The sequence below is a fragment of the Nannospalax galili genome, unplaced genomic scaffold (genome assembly GCF_000622305.1).
Source record: "Nannospalax galili isolate Female #2095 unplaced genomic scaffold, S.galili_v1.0 scaffold1573, whole genome shotgun sequence".
Classification (NCBI taxonomy): domain Eukaryota; kingdom Metazoa; phylum Chordata; class Mammalia; order Rodentia; family Spalacidae; genus Nannospalax; species Nannospalax galili.
The window spans coordinates 72,397-78,050 of NW_008333122.1; the positions used below are offsets into that span (position 1 = coordinate 72,397).

At 50.2% G+C, this 5,654-nt stretch overlaps 1 pseudogene; it reads left to right on the forward strand.

Annotated features, from left to right (window-relative positions):
- The first annotated feature begins 1,317 nt into the window (after positions 1-1,317).
- On the forward strand, positions 1,318-4,776 carry LOC103729792 (annotated as a pseudogene).
- Positions 4,777-5,654: the final 878 nt, after the last annotated feature.

The window sequence follows — 5,654 nt, forward strand, 5'->3', positions numbered from 1 at the left end:
TTTAATTACATTTTTATTTATTTATCTCATGTGACTATATGTGCCCTAGCCAGTAACCAATCATACCACAGTGCACAGGTGGAGGTCAGAAGACAGCTCCAGAGTTAGATCTCTTTCCATCATGTGGTCCCAGGGATTGAACGTGAGTCCAAAGCACTGGCTATCTTTAACCCACGAGTTAGCCTGAAGGCCTTTAACCCTGCAAGGATCTCGTAGGCCCTTGCTTTAGTTTTTAGAGTGGTGAATGCTGATAGACGTAACCTACAAAAAAAATCTTGAGGTTCTCAATAACTTGTAGGCCCAAACAGAAATCCTGAATCTGAACCGTTGAGAATTTCTGCCTCCCACAGCTCCTGGGAGACTTTGTGGGCACTAAGTGCAGGAGGAAGTGGCCAGGACTCCCAGGGTGGTTTCTGGGATGATGAAACCTTGGGGTGGGCGTTCTTTATCCACCCTGTGTCTCATTTCCCCTGCTCACACTTTTTTCTTTTCTAAGTGACCAACTTGCCTTTTAGTGTGTGAAATCTCTAGGGAAGTTTCAGATAGAGGAAATAAAAGTCCAGTAGCTACCACCACAAAATATGGAACCTGGCATGCTGATTATTTTAAAGTAAGGGAAGTTGGTGACAGGTGTGGGACAAGGGCTTTACTCTGCTATCCCCTAAGCTGCCTAAAATCCAGAACCAGCAAAGCAGAAAACTTCCTCTGGTCCCCTCGGTCTGTTTCTCCAGCAGCAGTAAGACATTCAGTATCCCTAAACAGCCTTTTGTCACATACTGTCATCTAGTTCTGTCCTATTATATCAGTGGTGGTAGGGACCACAATCGCTGTCACGTTGAGTTTTTAACCTGGGAAAGATCACTAGATGTAACCTACATAAAATCTCTTGGAAGACCTCAATAATTCGTAAGAGCATGCTGAGGTTCTGAAAGCAAAACCTTGAGACTTTTTGCCTGACACAGCTCCTGGCCAGGACTCAGAGAGACACTGGACAAGGAGCAATGGGTGCAGGAGGAAGGCGTGCTGATATAGCTCCTGGTCTCAGATCTTTTCAGATGTCTAAGGGCTGTGGATTCTTCCTGTCCTCTGAGTTCATTTCTCCAGGTCACATTGTGTCAGCTGTTAGGTCCTTCTGCCTGGACATGTGCTTCCTCCCACTGCATGTTTGAATTCTAGAGAAAGACTCTCAGAGTCACTGTGGTCTCCCCGTGTCACACACACACACACACACACACACACACACACACACACACACACACGGCTAGAAAGTCCACAGACAACAAAGCTCATTCTCTCCAGTCCTTACAAATACTGAGGATGATCTCCCTTGTGCTCCGCATGCTGATCCTGCTGATCCCCAGAGGCCTGGCCCAGACCGGGACTCACCTGTGTGAGTGTGGCATCTGGAAGGAGAGGGGCAAGGGCACCATGGGAGTGCAGCCCCAGGGAAGCCACTTCTCTGTGTTTGCCCCATCCCCACCCCTGATGTTCTCCCAGCTGGGCAGCCCCTGCCCTGCTCCCTAGCCCTGTGTCCCCTGTTCCCCTTTTGGCTGCTGCACCTGTCCCCAGGTCGCGGGAGGAGGGGCCCTCAGGCCATCAGCCCCTTGCCTCCAGGCTCACACTCACTGCGATTTTCCTCCGTCTTGTACCATCCTGGCCACCTCAAGCCCAGCTTCATCTCTGTTGGCTGTGTGGATGACTCGGAGTGCCTGCTTTTCCACAGCAAAGCCTCAAATCCACAAGCCTCGAGTCCCTTTATGGCACAGGACCTGGAGCATTTGAACGAGCTGACTCACCTCACCTGGGACATCATAAAAGTAGTCAGAGTGGATCTGAGGATCCTGCTCGAGTGCCACAACCAGAATGAGGATGATGAGGGAGCCTAGGCAGCTGAGGCATGTCAGGAGTCTCCACACATTCCAGTGGCCATGCAAGCATCACCCTCGGTTGGCGAAAATACCAAGATCTCGCTGATGTGGGGAAACCTATGGAAACTTACTGAGGTTTCTTTTCACGCTAAGATGGGCTCTGACCAGTCAAGTTCATGAGGCCTGGACCACAGGTAAGGAGTTGAGATAACTTAAGAGACCATGCTGACCTTGTCTGCAACAGAGTTTCACACCATCCAGTGTGTTCGGCTGTGACTTATGTCCAGACAGCAGCCTCCTCCAAGGCTATAAGTATGTTGCTTACAAAGGCCAGGATTACATCTCTCTGACCAAGGACCTCCGCTCCTGGACTATGGTGGACATAGAGGCGGCTCAGAACACCAGGCGAAAGTGGCGGGCATCTGGTTTTGCGATTCCATGGAAATCGTTCTTGGAGGGCAGGTGTGTGGAGTGGCTTCTCAGATACCTGGATAAAGGGAAGGAGATGCTACAATGCACAGGTAAGAGGGGAAACTCCTCCATTGGCCCTTGGGCTGAGCCTCTGTTCCCATCTGGCAACCAAAGAGGGAGGACAACGGGACCAACTTCTAAACACCTGTTGTGGAATACTGTCCTCCAGGTGTGGCATCAGCTGTTAATATTTAAAAATCAGACTCACACTGGTGGGTCATCAGACCCTCACTGGGGATTCCAAGCATTCACACCCTCCGATGCCCCCAGTCACAGGGAACCCTGCCAGCTGCACCTGGTTTCCTGAGGCTCTAGTGAATGCGAGACCTGGAAGGTTAACTGGCAGAGACCCCAGGTGGGGACTCAGGTGAGGCAGCTTTTGAGGGTCATCCATGGCTCAGGCTGGAGTGGGATTTTCAGTGAGTCAGCTGTTTTTTAGTAACTATGCTTATGTAAGTAACTCACTCATGCTCCTATAAGTTACCCCATAGACTCATGGGATCACCAAGCTGGACTGGAGTGGGTTCATTCCTGTGGTCTGTTGCCGGAGCCCTATCTGGGGTGACAAGACCTTTGTTCACATCTCTCTAGTAAATCATAAAACACATGGAACCTGAGCAGGGATGCAACAGAATCAACGACGAGTCTGGAGGAGCAGCTGCGTGGTTCCTGCTATGGGTGACAGGATGTGCAGATGAGCCAGGACATCGGGCAACACCCATGTGGCCCAGCTTCCCCATGTGCTGTGGAGTGGAGGCTGTCCTGCTGCAGTGCAGTCATATTGCCCTTGTTTGAATGCTAAGATTTGCATCTCAGGCTGATCCACCTGAAGGTAGCTGAAGGTAGGGTGACCAAGGAAATCAAGGGTGTCTGTCTTCAAGGTATGGGGTGTCATGCCTCCTTGATAACTGTCTACCACATGAGCAGGGGATGGCCCACAGCAGCAGCCCCTGAGAGTGGCAGGTAGGGGGCGGGATCCTAAGCAGCTGTGGGAGGAGGTGTGTGGCCTTTAGTGGGGCTTGAGACATGCAGCTGAGGCTGAGCCATCTTCCCAGAAAGAGCTTGCCCACATGAGGGAGGAATTACAGTGAGAAAAAGACATGTAAGGTGCTGCCTCTGCACTGGCCTCAAATTAGAGGGAAGGGCTGCAAAGGGGCCTGCAGTGGAGGGCCAGCCTGCTGTTTCGTGTGGCTGAAGGGAGCAGGCATAAAGGAAAGAGTACAGATTAGATCTGGGCTAAATAACTCCTCCTGGAATCCAAAGACATGGAACCCATTGGAAGACTAAGGGAACAATCCATGGGGAGCACATGGTGGTGTGAACACCCCAGAGCCACAGCCAGGAGACCTAGCTCACATCTGGGCAGATCAGGAAGCAGAGTAGCTGCAGGCAGGGCCAGACTGTACCCCTAAAGGCCACCTCCCACTGGCTGACTCCAGTCAGGCCCCAAACCCTACAGATTCTACTACTTCCAAAACCAGCAGCACCAGCTAGTGACCAGGGGTTCAAACACATAAGCCTGTGGAGACACTGCATTCAAACATGTCTTCAGTATGGGGGCGAGGTAGCCCAACTCTGAAAAGAGTAACTAGCACTTCCCTTCGGACTCAGCCCTTGTTTCTGCCCATGTTTACAGATCAGACTCCAGCTTTTCGGAGTCACTGGGTCTTAACACACTCAGAAATATGGAGCCTCAACCCTCATTCAGGAATTTTCCAAGGAATTAATAGTCCTCCATCCTGAGTTCAGGATATTTAAATGCTGCTCTCTAAATCCCCAATTCAACCATATGGTCCATATAATCATGGTCACATGATCAATTCCCAGGTGTTCTTGGGAAAGAATGAAAGGCTGTTCATCTCTGACCTTTTTTTTCAGATGCCCTGCAAACCAATGTAACCTGCCACCCCAGACCTGAAGGAGATGTCACCCAGAGGTGCTGGGCCCTGGGCTTCTACCTTGCTGACATCACCCTGACCTGGCAGAAGGATGGGGAAGACCTGACTCAGGACATGGAGCTTGTGGAGACCAGACCTGCAGGGGATGGAAACTTCCAGAAGTGGGGAGCTGTGGGAGGAGCAGAGATACACATGCCATGTGCAGCATGAGGGGCTGCCTGAGCCCCTCACCCTGAGATGGGGTAAGGAGGGGTGTGGGCACAGAGCCTGCTGTCAGGAAAGCAGGAGCCCTTCTGGAGACCCTGAGCAGGGTCAGGGCTGAGAGCTGGGGTCAGGGCACCTCAACTCTGCCTGCTCCTCTCTTTCCATTCTTCCCAGAGCAACCTCCTTGGTCTGTCATTGAGGTTACTGTTGGTGTGGTTCTTCTTGGAATTTTGGTCACTGGAGCTGTGGCGGCCATTGTGATGATGAAGAAGAAAAGCCCAGGTAAGGAAGGGGTGGGGTCTGAGGGGTTTGTCTTCATAGTGTTAAAGGCCTAGATGGAGATGTGCCCGTGCCCTGTTTTGTCACTGAGACACATCCACATACGAGTACTTACCCAATTTGGGATGCTGTGTACTATCAGTTTATATGGTCAAGGATTATGGGGTACTATAGGACTGCTTTATCCCGCATCCTTATCAATTTTTTTCCTTTTTTCCAATATATATTTTTATTGGGTTTTTGAGTACTTTGTACAATATATCTGAATCATATTTAGATCCCCTCCCTATTTGTACTCAGCCATAGTCCCCCGACTGGATTTCATGCATCCTGTCTGTCGGGAGCTGCTAATCATTGAGCTACAGCAGCCTCATTTACTGAGTTTGTGTCATGCAAACCAGTACTTAACCTGCCCATTCAGGAGGAAGAAGTTTTCTGGAGAGCCTCACAATACCTGACCTTGAGGCATTAGTGGTAAACAAAAGGATCCAAGAAGCCTTTGATCTGACCGCTCCCTGACCCTCAGATACAGGTGGGGAAATACAGCAATTATAACTAATTGAGTTCTTCTGTATAAAAAGATAGAACTGAAATAAATCGAGGCTGGCAGTATTCACTGTGAGCCCTCCCAAGAAGCGTCTTTTCTGTCTCCTTTCCTTTCTTTCAATCCTCACTCCCCCTTTCAGGTACTGTCCGTTTTGGCCAGCTGGCACCGGCAAGTGGCGCCTGAACAGGGACTTGAAAAGTAGGGGATAAAGTGAAGGACACCACTGGAGAAGTTAAGAGAGTGCACTCGGTACAATTGGGGAGCGGTGAATATTTATCTTGGGAGAAGATGGGACAAGCAAACAGTCTCTCAGGTTTTGTAAGATATATACTTGGAGCCCGAGGAGCAAAGGCTGAGACTGAAGAGGAGAATCTGATAAGCTATGGC